The following is an 18892-nucleotide window of genomic DNA, read 5'->3' on the forward strand; positions in this document are numbered from 1 at the left end:
ACGTTTTTTGTATCCCTTGGACCTTCTTATTGACGATGAAACACAGAAATTGCATCGGAATTAAATAGAAAAGGCACAATGCCGACTTAAGTACAAGAAGACTGACTCTTCCCACTGTCTATGTCTTGAACCATTCCTGTGACACTAGTTATAGATTCCGATGCTTCACTTCAGGTTTACTGTATCCCTTGGACTTCTTATTGACGATGAAACACAGAAACTGCATCGGATTTAAATACAAAAGGCACAATACCGACTTAAGTACAAGAAGACTGACTCCTCCCATTGTCTATGTTTTGAACCATTCCTGTGACACTAGTTATAGATTCGAATGCTTCACTTCAGGTTTACTATATCCCTTGGACCTTCTTATTGACGATGAAACACAGAAATTGCATCGGAAATAAATAGAAAAGGCACAATGCCGACTTAAGTACAAGAGGACTGACTCTTCTTACTGTCTATGTTATGAACCATTCCTGTGACGCTAGTTACAGATTCCGACGCTTCACTTCAGGGTTACTGTATCCCTCCGACCTTCTTATTGACGATGAAACACAGAAATTGCATCGGAATTAAATAGAAAAGGCACAATGCCGACTTAAGTACAAGAAGACTGACTCTTCCTACTGTCTATGTTTTGAGCCAATTCTGTGACACTAGTTATAGATTCCGATGCTTCACTTCAGGTTTACTGTATCCCTTACACCTTCTTATTGACGATGAAACACAGAAATTGCATGGGAATTAAATACAAAAGGCACAATGCCGACTTAAGTACAAGAAGACTGACTCTTCTTACAGTCTATGTTTTGAACCAGTCCTGTAACACTAGTTATCGATTCTGATGCTTCACTTCAGGCTTACTGTATCACGTGGACCTTCGTTTTGACGATGAAACACAGAAATTGCATCGGAATTAAATAGAAAAGGCACTATGCCGACTTAAGTACAAGTAGACTGACTCTTCCTACTGTCTACGTTTTGAACCATTCCTGTGACACTAGTTATGGATTCCGATGCTTCACTTCAGGTTTACTGTATCCCTTGGACCTTCTTGTTGACGATGAAACGCAGAAATTGCATCGGAAGTAAATAGAAAAGCCACAATGCCGTCTTAAGTACAAGAAGACTGACTCTTCCTACTGTCTATGTTTTGAACCATTCCTGTGACACTAGTTACAGATTCCGATGCTTCATATCCGGTTTACTGTATCCCTTTGACATTCTTTATGACGATGAAACACAGAAATTGCATCGGAATTTAATAGAAAAGGCACAATGCCGACTTAAGTACAAGAAGACTGACCCTACCTACTGTCTATGTTTTGAACCATTCCCGTGACACTAGTAATAGATTCCGATGCTTCACTTCAGGTTTACTGTATCCCTCTGACCTTCTTATTGACGATGAAACACAGATATTGCATCGGAATTAAATACAAAAGGCACAATGCCGACTTAAGTACAAGAAGACTGACTCTTCTTGCAGTCTATGTTTTGAACCATTCCTGTGACACTAGTTATAGATTCCGATGCTTCACTTCAGGTTTACTGTATCCCTTGGACCTTCTTATTGACGATGAAACACAGAAATTGCATCGGAATTAAATACAAAAGGCATAATGCCGACTTAAGTACAAGAAAACTGACTCTTCTTATTAACTGTTTTGAACCATTCCTGTGACACTAGTTATCGATTACAATGCTTCACTTCAGGTTTACTGTATCCCTCTGACGTTCTTATTGACGATGAAACACAGAAATTGCATCGGAATTAAATACAAAAGGCACAACGTCGACTTAAGAACAAGAAGACTGACTCTTCTTACTGTCAATGTTTTGAACCTTTCCTGTGACACTAGTTATAGATTCCGATGCTTCACATCTGGTTTACTGTATCCCTCTGACCTTCTTTTTGACGATGAAACACAGAAATTGCTTCGGAATTAAATAGAAAAGGCACAATGCCGACTTAAGTACAAGAAGACTGACTCTTCCTACTGTCTATGTTTTGAACCATTCTCGTGACACTAGTTATAGATTCCGATGCTTCACTTCAGGTTTACTGTATCCCTTACACCTTCTTATTGACGATGAAACCCTGAAATTGCATCGGAATTAAATACAAAATGCATAATATTGACTTAAGTACAAGAAGACTGACACATCTTACTGTCTATGTTTTGAACCATTCCTGTGACACAAGTTATGGATTCGGATGCTTCACTTTAGGTTTACTGTATCCCTCTGACCTTCTCATTGACGATGAAACAGAGAAATTGCATCGGAATTAAATACAAAAGGCACAATGCCGACTTGAGTACAAGAAGACTGACTCTTCGTACTGACTATGTCTTGAACCATTCCTGTGACACTAGTTATAGATTACGATGATTCACTTCAGATTTACTGTATCCCTTGGAGCTTCTTATTGACGATGAAACACAGAAATTGCATCAGAATTAAATAGAAAAGGTACAATGCCGACTTAAGTACAAGAAGACTGACTCCTCTTACAGTCTGTGTTTTGAACCATTCCTGTGACACTAGTTATAAATACCGATGCTTCACTTCAGGTTTACTGTATCCCTTGGACCTTCTTATTGACGATGAAACACAGAAATTGCATCGGAATTAAATAGAAAAGCCACAATGCCGACTAAAGTACAAGAAGACTGACTCTTCTTAATATCTATGTTTTGAACCATTCCAGTGACACTAGTTATAGAATCCGATGCTTCACTTCAGGTTTACTGTATGCCTTACACCTTCTTATTGACGATGAATCACTGAAATTGCATCGGAATTAAATACAAGAGGCACAATGCCGGCTTAAGTACAAGAAGACTGACCCTTCTTACTGTCTATGATTTGATCCATTCCTGTGACACCAGTTATAGTTTCGGATGCTTCACTTCAGGTTTACTTTATTCCTCTGACCTTCTTATTGACGATGAAACAGAGAAATTGCATCGGAATTAAATACAAAAGGAACAATGCCGACTTAAGTACAAATGACTGACTCTTCCGACTGTCTATGTTTTTGAACGATTCCTGTAACATGAGTTATAGATTCCGATGCTTCACTCCAGGTTTACTGTATCCATTGGACCTTCTTATCGACGATGAAACACAAAAAATGGATCGGAATTAAATACAAAAGGCACACTGCCGACTTAGGTACAAGAAGACTGACTCTTCTTACTGTCTATGTTTTGAACCATTCCTGTGACACTAGTTATAGATTCCGATGCTTCACTTCAGGTTTACTGTATCCCTTGGACATTCTTAATGACGATGAAACACAGAAATTGCATCGGAATTAAATAGAAAAGGCACAATGCCGACTTAAGTACAAGAAGACTGACTCTTCCTACTGTCTATGTTTTGAAACATTCCTGTGACACTAGTTATAGATTCCGATGCTTCACTTCAGGTTTACTGTATCCCTTGGACCTTCTTATTGACGATGAAACACAGATTTTTGCAACGGAATCAAATAGAAAAGCCACAATGCCGACTAAAATACAAGAAGACTGACTCTTCTTACTATCTATGTTTTGAACAATTCCAGTGAAACTAGTTATAGATTCCGATGCTTCAATTCACGTTTACTGTATCCCTTGGACCTTCTTATTGCCGATGAAACACAGAAATTGCATCGGAATTAAATACAAAAGGCACAATGCCGACTTAAGTACAAGAAGACTGAATCTTCTTACTGACTGTATAGAACCATTCCTGTGACACTAGTTATAGATTCCGATGCTTCACGGCAGGTTTACTGTATCCCTCTGACCTTCTTATTGACGATGAAACAGAGAAATTGCATCGGAATTAAATACAAAAGGAACAATGCTGACTTAAGTACAAATGACTGACTCTTCCGACTGTCTATGTTTTTGAACGATTCCTGTAACATGAGTTATAGATTCCGATGCTTCACTCCAGGTTTACTGTATCCATTGGACCTTCTTATCGACGATGAAACACAAAAAATGGATCGGAATTAAATACAAAAGGCACACTGCCGACTTAGGTACAAGAAGACTGACTCTTCTTACTGTCTATGTTTTGAACCATTCCTGTGACACTAGTTATAGATTCCGATGCTTCACTTCAGGTTTACTGTATCCCTTGGACCTTCTTAATGACGATGAAACACAGAAATTGCATCGGAATTAAATAGAAAAGGCACAATGCCGACTTAAGTACAAGAAGACTGACTCTTCCTACTGTCTATGTTTTGAAACATTCCTGTGACACTAGTTATAGATTCCGATGCTTCACTTCAGGTTTACTGTATCCCTTGGACCTTCTTATTGACGATGAAACACAGATTTTTGCAACGGAATCAAATAGAAAAGCCACAATGCCGACTAAAATACAAGAAGACTGACTCTTCTTACTATCTATGTTTTGAACAATTCCAGTGAAACTAGTTATAGATTCCGATGCTTCAATTCACGTTTACTGTATCCCTTGGACCTTCTTATTGCCGATGAAACACAGAAATTGCATCGGAATTAAATACAAAAGGCACAATGCCGACTTAAGTACAAGAAGACTGACTCTTCTTACTGACTGTATAGAACCATTCCTGTGACACTAGTTATAGATTCCGATGCTTCACGGCAGGTTTACTGTATCCCTCTGACCTTCTTATTGACGATGAAACACAGAAATTGGATCGGAATTAAATACAAAAGGCACAATGCCGACTTAAGTACAAGAAGACTGACTCTTCTTACAGTCTATGTTTTGAACCAGTCCTGTAACACTAGTTATAGATTCTGATGCTTCACTTCAGGTTTACTGTATCACGTGGACCTTCGTATTGACGATGAAACACAGAAACTGTATCGGAATTAAATAGAAAATGCACTATGCCGACTTAAGTACAAGTAGACTGACTCTTTCTATTGTCTACGTTTTGAACCATTCCTGTGACACTAGTTATAGATTCCGATGCTTCACTTCAGGTTTACTGTATCCCTTGGACCTTCTTGTTGACGATGAAACACAGAAATTGCATCGGAAGTATATAGAAAAGCAACAATGCCGTCTTAAGTACAAGAAGACTGACGCTTCCTACTGTCTATGTTTTGAACCATTCCTGTGACACTAGTTATAGATTCCGATGCTTCATATCCGGTTTACTGTATCCCTCTGACATTCTTTATGACGATGAAACACAGAAATTGCATCGGAATTAAATAGAAAAGGCACAATGCCGACTTAAGTACAAGAAGACTGACCCTACCTACTGTCTATGCTTTGAACCATTCCCGTGACACTAGTAATAGATTCCGATGCTTCACTTCAGGTTTACTGTATCCCTCTGACCTTCTTATTGACGATGAAACACAGAAATTGCATCGGAATTAAATACAAAAGGCACAATGCCGACTTAAGTACAAGAAGACTGACTCTTCTTACAGTCTATGTTTTGAACCATTCCTGTGACACTAGTTATAGATTCCGATGCTTCACTTCAGGTTTACTGTATCCCTTGGACCTTCTTATTGACGATGAAACACAGAAATTGCATCGGAATTAAATACAAAAGGCATAATGCCGACTTAAGTACAAGAAAACTGACTCTTCTTAATAACTGTTTTGAACCATTCCTGTGACACTAGTTATAGATTCCAATGCTTCACTTCAGGTTTACTGTATCCCTCTGACGTTCTTATTGACGATGAAACACAGAAATTGCATCGGAATTAAATACAAAATGCACAACGTCGACTTAAGTACAAGAAGACAGACTCTTCTTACTGCCAATGTTTTGAACCATTCCTGGGACACTAGTTATAGATTCCGATGCTTCACTTCAGGTTTACTGTATCCCTTACACCTTCTTATTGACGATGAAACACAGAAATTGCATCGGAATTAAATACAAAATGCACAAAGCCGACTTAAGGAAAAAAAGACTGACTCTTTCTGCTGTCTATGTTTTGAACCATTCCTGTGACACTAGTTATAGATTCCGATGCTTCACCTCAGGTTCACTGTATCCCTCTGACCCTCTTATTGACGATGAAACACAGAGGTTGCATCGGAATAAAATAGAAAAGGCACAATGCCGACTTAAGTACAAGAAGACTGACTCTTCCCACTGTCTATGTCTTGAACCATTCCTGTGACACTAGTTATAGATTCCGATGCTTCACTTCAGGTTTACTGTATCCCTTGGACTTCTTATTGACGATGAAGCCCAGAAATTGCATCGGAATCAGAAAGAAAAGCTACAATGCCGACTTAAGTACAAGAAGACTGACTCTTCCTACTGTCTATGTTTTGAACCATTCCTGTGACACTAGTTATATATTCCGATGCTTCACATCTGGTTTACTGTATCCCTCTGACCTTCTTTTTGACGATGAAACACAGAAATTGCTTCGGAATTAAATAGAAAAGGCACAATGCCGACTTAAGTACAAGAAGACTGACACTTCCTACTGTCTATGTTTTGAACCATTCCCGTGACACTAGTTATAGATTCCGATGCTTCACTTCAGGTTTACTGTATCCCTTACACCTTCTTATTGACGATGAAACACTGAAATTGGATTGGAATTAAATACGAAATGCATAATATTGACTTAAGTACAAGAAGACTGACACATTCTACTGTCTATGTTTTTTTACCCATTCCTGTGACACAAGTTATGGATTCGGATGCTTCACTTAAGGTTTACTGTATCCCTCTGACCTTCTCATTGACGATGAAACAGAGAAATTGCATCGGAATTAAATACAAAAGGCACAATGCCGACTTGAGTACAAGAAGACTGACTCTTCGTACTGACTATGTCTTGAACCATTCCTGTGACACTAGTTATAGATTACGATGATTCACTTCAGGTTTACTGTATCCCTTGGACCTTCTTATTGACGATGAAACACAGAAATTGCATCAGAATTAAATAGAAAAGGTACAATGCCGACTTAAGTACAAGAAGACTGACTCCTCTTACAGTCTATGTTTTGAACCATTCCTGTGACACTAGTTATAAATACCGATGCTTTACTTCAGGTTTACTATATAACTTGGACCTTCTTATTGACGATGAAACACAGAAATTGCATCGGAATTAAATAGAAAAAGCACAACGCCGACTTAAGTACAAGATGACTGACTCTTCTTACTGTCTACGTTTTGAACCATTACTGTGACACTAGTTATAGATTCCGATGCTTCACTCCAGGTTGACTGTATCCATTGGACCTTCTTATTGACGATGAAACACCGAAATTGCATCGGAATTAAATAGAAAAGGCACAATGCCGACTTAAGTACAAGTAGACTGACTCTTCCTACTGTCTACGTTTTGAACCATTCCTGTGACGCTAGTTACAGATTCCGACGCTTCACTTCAGGGTTACTGTATCCCTCCGACCTTCTTATTGACGATGAAACACAGAAATTGCATCGGAATTAAATAGAAATGTTTTGAGCCAATTCTGTGACACTAGTTATAGATTCCGATGCTTCACTTCAGGTTTACTGTATCCCTTGGACGTTCTTATTGACGATGAAACACAGAAATTGCATGGGAATTAAATACAAAAGGCACAATGCCGACTTAAGTACAAGAAGACTGACTCTTCTTACAGTCTATGTTTTGAACCAGTCCTGTAACACTAGTTATCGATTCTGATGCTTCACTTCAGGCTTACTGTATCACGTGGACCTTCGTATTGACGATGAAACACAGAAATTGCATCGGAATTAAATTGAAAAGGCACTATGCCGACTTAAGTACAAGTAGACTGACTCTTCCTACTGTCTACGTTTTGAACCATTCCTGTGACACTAGTTATAGATTCCGATGCTTCACTTCAGGTTTACTGTATCCCTTGGACCTTCTTGTTGACGATGAAACACAGAAATTGCATCGGAAGTAAATAGAAAAGCCACAATGCCGTCTTAAGTACAAGAAGACTGACGCTTCTTACTGTCTATGTTTTGAACCATTCCTGTGACACTAGTTATAGATTCCGATGCTTCATATCCGGTTTACTGTATCCCTCTGACATTCTTTATGTCGATGAAACACAGAAATTGCATCGGAATTAAATAGAAAAGGCACAATGCCGACTTAAGTACAAGAAGACTGACCCTACCTACTGTCTATGCTTTGAACCATTCCCGTGACACTAGTAATAGATTCCGATGATTCACTTCAGGTTTACTGTATCCCTCTGACCTTCTTATTGACGATGAAACACAGAAATTGCATCGGAATTAAATACAAAAGGCACAATGCCGACTTAAGTACAAGAAGACTGACTCTTCTTACAGTCTATGTTTTGAACCATTCCTGTGACACTAGTTATAGATTCCGATGCTTCACTTCAGGTTTACTGTATCCCTTGGACCTTCTTATTGACGATGAAACACAGAAATTGCATCGGAATTAAATACAAAAGGCATAATGCCGACTTAAGTACAAGAAAACTGACTCTTCTTAATAACTGTTTTGAACCATTCCTGTGACACTAGTTATAGATTCCAATGCTTCACTTCAGGTTTACTGTATCCCTCTGACGTTCTTATTGACGATGAAACACAGAAATTGCATCGGAATTAAATACAAAAGGCACAACGTCGACTTAAGTACAAGAAGACAGACTCTTCTTACTGCCAATGTTTTGAACCATTCCTGTGACACTAGTTATAGATTCCGATGCTTCACTTCAGGTTTACTGTATCCCTTACACCTTCTTATTGACGATGAAACACAGAAATTGCATCGGAATTAAATACAAAATGCACAAAGCCGACTTAAGGAAAAAAGACTGACTCTTTCTGCTGTCTATGTTTTGAACCATTCCTGTGACACTAGTTATAGATTCCGATGCTTCACCTCAGGTTCACTGTATCCCTCTGACCCTCTTATTGACGATGAAACACAGAGGTTGCATCGGAATTAAATAGAAAAGGCACAATGCCGACTTAAGTACAAGAAGACTGACTCTTCCCACTGTCTATGTCTTGAACCATTCCTGTGACACTAGTTATAGATTCCGATGCTTCACTTCAGGTTTACTGTATCCCTTGGACTTCTTATTGACGATGAAATACAGAAATTGCATCGGAATCAGAATGAAAAGCTACAATGCCGACTTAAGTACAAGAAGACTGACTCTTCCTACTGTCTATGTTTTGAACCATTCCTGTGACACTAGTTATATATTCCGATGCTTCACATCTGGTTTACTGTATCCCTCTGACCTTCTTTTTGACGATGAAACACAGAAATTGCTTCGGAATTAAATAGAAAAGGCACAATGCCGACTTAAGTACAAGAAGACTTATAAAATAAATAAAATAAAATAAAATAAAATAAAATATTAATTATTTTTATCTGTCTGATTGGCTCTCCTATGAGTCGTCAGGTTTTGATTATTCGGTATCAGACGCTTGACAATGGCTTTTTCGTAAAGGCAATGTTACTCGTAGTTGACCGTGAAATAAAACTGAAATAATCGGACTTCGTAATTAAATCGTTTCCAAAGACTGCTGCGGTAGGTGCGGACTCATAATCTAAATCTCAATATTACAATAATTTGCCAGCCATGCCAAAACGTCGTACAGAGGTGATTGTCTACTAAACAAAAAATTACACAGTTAGTTAAATCAGATATATTCAATGAATAAGCCTACAGTTCATAATCCTACTTACTTTTATAAATATAAATTCTTTACAGAATCGAGTGCCTAGTATGGTTGCAACTCGCTGTAATTTTCTATAACATGAAATATGGCGGTGTGCCAGACAATAAACTAAAATACGTGCTTCTCGCACCACTTCAACGAGAGCTCTTCTTTCTTAAACAAACATACGACTAACGAAATTCTGTTTTTGTTTTATCAGCGACACAGCGCTGCAGTTCTGTGCCATAGGCTTTATTTATTTCTCACAGATTAATTATTTAATTAATATCTCGCGTTTCCGAGGAAACTCACGCTCGGCATGCAAATGTGCCTTTATATTGCCCCCTGAATTGCGAGGCGAAAGGACACACCTGCAGGCGAGCAATTCACCTAAAGGCACAAGAAAATCTAAGTTATCTACAACTATTTACATGACTTACATTATACTGTATATTATATACAAAATTTGAATGACGCGCGTGCGCCGAAAAAGTTCTTATGTTGGCAAAACAGAGTGCGCGCATGCGCAGAAGCGTCTGTGTAACTACGGCACTGCCGTTATTACGTAAATTTAGATCACGCGGCACAGTATTGCAGTTCATATTGTTCGTGTGCGCGCGCATTTCTTAGTCGTTGCACAAAGAAAATATTCCACCAAGATTACATACGAAGACTACATTCTATGACAGGTAACTTAGTTTTAAAATTACAATATTTGTTATAATACAATACAACTTTAGATTGTTGAATGTTCTTAGTTACATAGCATTGCAATGAAATGCTTCAACGAAAAATGTTCTGTTGTTTCAGGTGCGTTGACCTATACACATGGTGTCGTTATCACAGTTCATATTCATCTGCTGCACAATAATTTTTTTTACAGGTTAGTATCGTCGTGGTAAAGTTTTTTGATCACAGTAACATCGTTGTATAACAACGTGATTAATACATAAGCGTGTCCATTTCCTATTTCCATTATAGTCGTTGTGATGCAGTTCGTTGTGACAAAAAGCATTGTTTATTATAGATCAGACGTGACCCGTCGAGTAATTGGTCCACGTGCAGTTCGTTTTTTTTTTTTTTTTTTTCCGTGGAAGCTTGGTTGCAGAACCTCGGACGGCACATAGCTGGCATCGATCCTTGGACAGTCCAGGTAAGAGTGTCCGTCACATTTCGAGAACATTTCATTCCCTGAAGTTCCAACCAAAACTCTTCCACCCGTCGTGTTGTTTTCTGGACAAGCACTTTGTGTCCATTTAATCCAGTTAACATCTTGAAGTTGGGTACTGTAGTAATGTCACTAGACGATGCACGAATTATTCACTTCACATTTTCAGTTTTTTGCTGAATATAGCTCACCTAAATGTTCGTTAATGTCCGTGAACAGAGGTTCACTATGCAATGTCTTTTTGGCACTCGTTTTGTTCAAATTTTTACATGATACATCAGTTAATAAAAAAAAAAGTAATTATACATACACACGTCACATATTTTCTTAGCATAAACATAATACAGTTGCACATAAACATGTTTTCATCATCATTACATAGCTATAGGTTATTACATTGTGTCACATTTGATTACACGAATTGCAGATATTTACATCCTCTTTAGCGGTTTTGCTGGGATATTATAGATGTTTTTTGTGATGTCATCTGAAATTAAGATAGGTTAGACACAACATTCATTACATCAGTAGGCGAGACCAGGCGTTTTCACTACTCAATAAATATTCAAAATAGTAAGAGAGAGAAAATGTTCGATTCCTCGCGTTTTTGTGCGTGTGTGTATAGTGTCTGTGTGGCCTTGACTACTGATAGATGCTTTTCGTGTTGAGAGATGTGCGCCTAATCTATTTCTCGAAGTAAAAGATCGCTTCACAGATGACGTCTGTCGGTTCGTCAGGTGTCATACCAGGTCAGTGGTACCTACAGTCACAAATGTTCCGTGAAAAATTTATATATCATTCACTGCTACGTAATCATAAATTTTACTTCAATATTCAGTCTTCTCGGTGGAGCCGCGGCGTTGAAAGAAAAGTTCTTCTGTCTTCAACTGCGTCACTGGAACGCTGAAATGAAAATTTCTATACTACTTATTATCTGTGTTGTAGCAACAGAGTTTTTCGAGTTGCTTAGCAATATTTTGATGGGTATGACTTTTACATTATTCAGCCTGAAATGCTCTAAGATCTCGGTGTGCGTATAGCCCAATAATTTTGTTAGTTCTACGATGTTGTAACAGATACGCACCAGGGTGCGGTATGTTAACAATTATATAAGGTCCTTCATATAGCAGACGCCACTTAGCGTTGCGTCGTTTGAGTGCAACAGATTTATGATGAGTACGAAGTAGTACAAGCATTCCTACCTCGAATTTTTGTTTTCTTTTTATTATGTTTCTGTGATGTTTGTTTCGTATCTGTGCGTGATGTGTCAGCGTAGTCAATACTTCTTTTATTTTCTGTTCAGGTGTGATTTCCTTGTCTGACAACTTAGGTAATGGTTCTATCCACTGATCGTTCTGTTTGCAATTGAACATGATCTCGTTAGGTGTGTAATTTGTATCGTAAATATTTAAGTTATTGTGTACGTCTTCGAAAAGACTTAGGTAGGACACCCAATTAGTATGTTTTGATGAAATATAGGTCCTCATGAAACGGTTTAATTCTCGGAAAAGTCTCTCGGTCGCGTTACATTGTGGACTAAACCTCGAAATAAATATACTTTTAATGTTATTGTCCTTCAAGAAATTTCTCCATTTGTACCCAGAATAGTATGCTGCATTATCTGATAGAATTGCTTTAGGTTTTCCCACGTGCGTCAGGTAATCACTTGAGAATCTTCGTATTATAGCACTTGCAGTGGCGGATTTTAAAGCATAAAGTTTTACATGTTTAGAAAATATATCGTAAAAAGCTAAGATATATTTGACGCCTCCAGAGCTTGCTGGATGCGGTCCACTAATGTCAGTACACAGAATTTCCAGGGGTTTACTAGGTAAAATAGAATGTAAATCTGTTTTTGTGGATAAATTCTGAGGTTTTGATTTTTGACATATGACACATGTTTTTAGTTCCCTGTAAATTTTTCTTCTCATATTGCTAAAATAACAGTATGTACTGAGCTTTGCCAAACACTTTTTCGTCCCATAATGACCCCAAACTAAGTGTGTGTGCCAAATTAGATTACGTTCGGACTCCTTGGGAATGCATACGCACCAGTTAGTAGCATTTGAATGTCGGCGGTAAAATAGCACATCATTGTGTAACTTGTAATACTTAGTCAAAGGATGATTGTGTTTTTCTACCAGTAATGTTATTATCTTATACCAGTGAGGATCAGATTTTTGTAATTCAGCCATGTTTCTGCACATATCAATATAATATTGGTGATACTGCTTGTCTTGCATTAAGAGAATCCTGTAGTCATTTATATTTTCTAAGTCACTGTTGGTATCATTCATACCTTGTGGAAGTCTAGACAAAGTGTCTGCAATGGTGTTGTCCTTACCTCTTATGTACTTAATTTCAAAAGAGTAGTTCTGAAGTGTAACTGCCCATCGTGATAGTCTAGGATGTACAAGTTTACAAGTTAACAAAAATGTCAGGGCCTGGTGATCGGTGTAAATTACCGTATGTTTTCCAAATAAATAATAATTGAATTTCTTGAATGCCCATACTATGGAAAGTGTTTCTAACTCAGTAGTGGAGTATGTACGCTCACATTCAGTTAGAGTGCGACTCGCAAACCCAATAATTCTTATCTGTTCCTCCTCTTTATTCTTTACAACTTGAAATAAGCAACAGCCCAAGCCAGTACGTGAAGCGTCACAAGTCATACAAAAATCTAAATTGAAATCTGGATGGCTCAAAATGTTAGCATTCACTAAAGCATGTTTAATTGTATTAAAGTCATTCTGGCACTGTTCCGACCAGATCCAAACTTGATTCCTTCTGAGTAGATTTAGCAGATGTTTACTGTTCAAAAGTGGTTGTGGCAAAAAACGTCTGAAAAATGAACATAGCCCAAGGAATGATTTTAACTGCTTTTTAGTTCGAGGGCTAGGAAAGTTTCTGATAGCATCTAATTTACTGGGATCCGGACGTATGCCCTGTGAATTAATAATATGTCCTAAATACTTTATCTCACTGCAACCAAATTTTGATTTTCTTAGGTTGGCTGTGACTCCAGCTTGTGCAAATTTTTCTAAAATTCTTTGAAGTGTGTCAATGTGTTCATTCCAGGATTGTGTAGCTATCAGTATATCATCTACATAGTGTGTGACTGTCTCAACTAAATCGTCGCCAAGCACGGTATCCAGGGCTGTAATGAATACCCCAGAGCTGACATTCAGTCCGAAGGGTAGAACACAAAACTGATAGGTTCGCCCCCCGAACATAAATGCAGTATATTTCCGAGAATCAGGAGTGATACCCACCTGCCAAAACGAATTAGCGAGATCTATTGTGGAAAAATATTTTGCATCTAGAAATTTCTGTAATTGCTCTTCTAAATTTTCAGGTTTTGTGTGAACCGGTAAAATTATTTCATTAATAGCTCGTGCGTCTAACACTAACCTAATGCCTCCATTTGATTTTTTGACAACAAGTAGAGGACTACAATAAGGTGAGGTGGATGGTTCAATGACCTTCCAGTCTAACATTTGTTTTAATTCTTGCCACACAGCAGGTCGTTGAGATAACGGTACGTTATATGTCTTATGGTAGAAGATCTTGTGAGGCTTAACTTCAATCTTGTACACATACGTGTTGATAACACCTAATCGTTTGGTAAAAACTTGTAAATATTTGGATAACACTTCCTGTAGTTTTATACGTTCATGTACACTGAGAGCTGTAGCTTCACTTATCTTATGATCAAGCAATGTTTTCAAGTCCATTAGCTCTCTGTCAGATGAGTGTGTTTGCATGTCTTGAATGTCTTTGTCAAGTACTAACTGTACCTTGTACCCTGTACAGTGTTTGTCATGCTTTAGAGTTCTCCTGTCCAAATCAATAATAATTACACTGCCTTTATCATTTAAAATACATTTACCTTTGGAGAAGTCTATAATGCAGTCCTTCTCGCTCATAATATCTATTCCTAATATGCAATTTGTCACAAGGTTTTGTACAACCAGGAATGGCCATTGTACGGTTCCATTACCTATTTTAACGTTTACAAAAACTTGCTTCGTAACCCTACATGACTTATTACCTAGTGCAGTAGTTATTTTACAGTTTTGGGCAGGAAACTCAGGCACAGGTTCCAATTCACACATCTTTTTATAAAAATTAAAAGATAAAACGCTCACAGCTGCACCTGTATCTAGGATAATAGTAGTTGGAATCCCACCTACTACACCAGTAGTGGATGCTAAAACAATTTCATTTGTGTTTAAACGACATTGTGTACTGTCTTGTAAAAGTTCATCTGATATATTGTTATTGTGGTTGTATCTTATAAATAAAACAGGTAGTTTTTGTTTAGAATTACTCGGCATATCATTATTCTGTTGTTCAAGTGTGGTGTCAAATAACTGATTAACATTGAAGCCGCCCCCCAAGGATTCTTCAGCCACGACCTGGGGCAAAGTAGTGACTGTTTCTAGTTTGTTGGATTAGCATTTGTACTAGGTACTGACACAGATTGAGGTTGTGCATCAGGTGTCATTTCTATTATATTCACATTCGGATATTGCCTATTATGATCTCCAAACTTTTGCGGTTGTTGTTGCTGTTGCGCATTATAACTTACCTGTCGGTCGTAAGGTATGCTCCAATTTTGACCTGGTGGCTGCTGTGGTAAAGCAGAGTTTGAATGAAAGTACTGATCGTTACGAGTCCAACCTTGATGCTGTCTTGGCTCGTAGTTATTATTATTTCTATTTCTGTTTGTGTTTTTGTTATTACCTTTGTATCCGTTGTTACCGTTGTAGTTATTACCGCGGTGCCTTTTGTATGGATTCCCGCATGAAATGTTATTACTGTTGTAACTATTGTTCGTATTGGAATACGCGTGTTGATTTTGATTTCCGTACTGAGACGGCATGTGAGTTTGCTGTTTTTGTTGTACCGCGTATCCAACTGTGGGCGCGCCAGAATTGTGTTGGCAAGCCTGCATGTTTTGCATACCACTAGTGTAAACATTGTGGCTGCTGTTTTGCCGCGCGAAGCGCTGATCTTCAAGTAACATGTCAACCGAATCTAAAGCTGTTAAAAAATAATCTGAATCGTCATCCGGGATATGTAGAAGTTTTTCCTTAATGTTGAAAGGCAATTTGGCCTTCAACGCTCGGAGTATATCACGTGTTGCGACTGGTTCGTCTAAAAAATGTCCCATGTTCAAGTATTTTTCAAAATATCTACGTAAGTTACCATTTTTACTGTTAAAAGTTTCAGGTTCTAAAATTTGTCTTCTGAGTCGCTCCTGGACGGATTGCGACCAGAATTTGTTCAGAAAAGCACGCTCAAACTCACTGTACGTGGTACATACGTCAGCTTGACTGTATGCCCAGACAGCTGCATCGCCTTGGATGTAACCGACAATATATGAAATCTTTTTCCGGTCACTCCAAGTGCGTGGAAATGCGTTACTAAAAGATTTGAGAAAAATCACCGGATGAATGGTTCGTTTTTCTGGGATAAAAATCTGAAATTGCCTGTGTTTCATTAAGCTTTCTTCTTCCTTTGCATTATGATATGGATTTGTACCACTGTAATTACTGCAATGCTCAGCTGGCGAGTAATTACGATAATGTTGCTGTGGTTTACCATGATAATACCTTGTGTTTGTGTTTGCACGTTGTGGTATGTGTTGTTGTCGTGGTGTGTTTTGTTCTTGTGTGTATGTTGTGTGCGGTATGTGTGCGTCATACTCGAATGTATATTGATTTCTGAACTGTACATTTTGACTGATATTTTCGTTACATTCAGACTGTGGTTGATCGGTGAATTGTCTCATGGGTGCAGTGACGGATTGTACTGCGTCACTAATCAGCTGTTTGTTATTAGTGATGTATTCCGCTACGGAGTCGTGCACAATTGTTGGTAAATTTTCACGTATGCATCTATCAAAATGTTTGTCTTTGTTCTCTACCCAATCATGAAATTCTTTATTAATATTTTGAAAATGAGCTGTGGCATCAGATTGTAAGATGTCAGTCAGGTGTTGTTCAACATCGTCAAATTTATTCTGCACGTCAGTAATTCGTTTTTCAAGGTTGTCGTGTACTGAAGGATATGTTTGAATTTGTTCAGTAAGAGCTTCACACGTGACATTAAGGTTTTTTAATTGTGTCTGTAAAAGTGCTACGTCATTTGTAGTCTTTTCTTGTCTCGTATTAAGCTTGGAAAATTTCGTACTGAGTTCAGTCATCTGTTTGGTCAGTGTGGCGTCTATAAGTTCCACACGCTTACATAAAGTGTCATTACATGCCTTGATTGCTATGAGATCAGATTTAATTTCGTCATTTTGTGTCTTTAAGGTTGCCATGTTTTCCGCGTTCTGCATCCTTAAGGTTGCCATATTTTCTGCGTTTTGTTTCATTAGCATTTGTAACATGTTGGCAATGTTTACTGTTTGCAAGGTCTCTGCCCCCGCCGCGTCATTAGACGTGACGTCATGTATTAACATGGGCTCTGACTGAGACTTTGAAATTTTTGTGGTGGACGGCCTATTGTCAAAATTTCCGTTGACACTTGCGTCAATATTTGATGTATCGTCACTACCGGTTGCTGTCGTAAAGTCATTTTCTAACATTTGTCTCTCGTCCGAGTCGGATTGCGTCTGAATAGTACGTCTTTGCTGTTCCATTTTTGCGTATTGTTTTCTAGTTATTACCATGCCACACGTGCTATATATTTCAAGAAATTAATGTTTGACACTGGTTTTAAAATAAAATGCAGTTGAGCATGAATCGGTCGTAGCAACAATGGCTGTCTGTTAATTTAAAAATATAAACTGAATTTGAGATTATTGGTAATGGCTGCTGGCCATGTTACATGATATCGTACAGAAGTCGGCCATATTGTACACTCGTGTATTGGTATTGTTGCATACGTTATTGTTTAAGGAAAAATACTGAGAATGGAATTTATCACTGAAACTGTTATGCGGAAAAGAAACACTACAGAATTTTACTGAAAAGCTAATACACTGAATTATACGTCTGGTCAAGCCTGCCAATGCAAAGATGCTGCGTCTTACCTTATTTTGCTGGAAGCTTCATTGCGTCTTTCCGCAAAATTTTAGAATTGGAAAATATCTTCAGATCTTTGTTATTTCTCATACATTCACGTCCAGGTCCAGATAGTTAATTTTTCACATGAAACAAAGAGATCATTGTAACAAATGACAAAATAACAAGTCCTGTCACGGTCGCCAATATAAAATAAATAAAATAAAAGAAAATAAAATAAAATATTATATTAATTATTATCTGAATGATTGGCTCTCCTATGAGTCGTCAGGTTTTGATTATTCGGTATCAGACGCTTGACAATGGCTTTTTCGTAAAGGCAATGTTACTCGTAGTTGACCGTGAAATAAAACTGAAATAATCGGACTTCGTAATTAAATCGTTTCCAAAGACTGCTGCGGTAGGTGCGGACTCATAATCTAAATCTCAATATTACAATAATTTGCCAGCCATGCCAAAACGTCGTACAGAGGTGATTGTCAACTAAACAAAAAATTACACAGTTAGTTAAATCAGATATATTCAATGAATAAGCCTACAGTTCATAATCCTACTTACTTTTATAAATATAAATTCTTTACAGAATCGAGTGCCTAGTATGGTTGCAACTCGCTGTAATTTTCTATAACATGAAATATGGCGGTGTGCCAGACAATAAACTAAAATACGTGCTTCTCGCACCACTTCAACGAGAGCTCTTCTTTCTTAAACAAACATACGACTAACGAAATTCTGTTTTTGTTTTATCAGCGACACAGCGCTGCAGTTCTGTGCCATAGGCTTTATTTATTTCTCACAGATTAATTATTTAATTAATATCTCGCGTTTCCGAGGAAACTCACGCTCGGCATGCAAATGTGCCTTTATAGACTGACACTTCCTACTGTCTATGTTTTGAACCATTCCCGTGACACTAGTTATAGATTCCGATGCCTCACTTCAGGTTTACTGTATCCCTTACACCTTCTTATTGACGATGAAACACTGAAATTGCATCGGAATTAAATACAAAATGCA

This window comes from Schistocerca americana, chromosome 3, assembly GCF_021461395.2.
Source record: "Schistocerca americana isolate TAMUIC-IGC-003095 chromosome 3, iqSchAmer2.1, whole genome shotgun sequence".
NCBI classification, from domain to species: domain Eukaryota; kingdom Metazoa; phylum Arthropoda; class Insecta; order Orthoptera; family Acrididae; genus Schistocerca; species Schistocerca americana.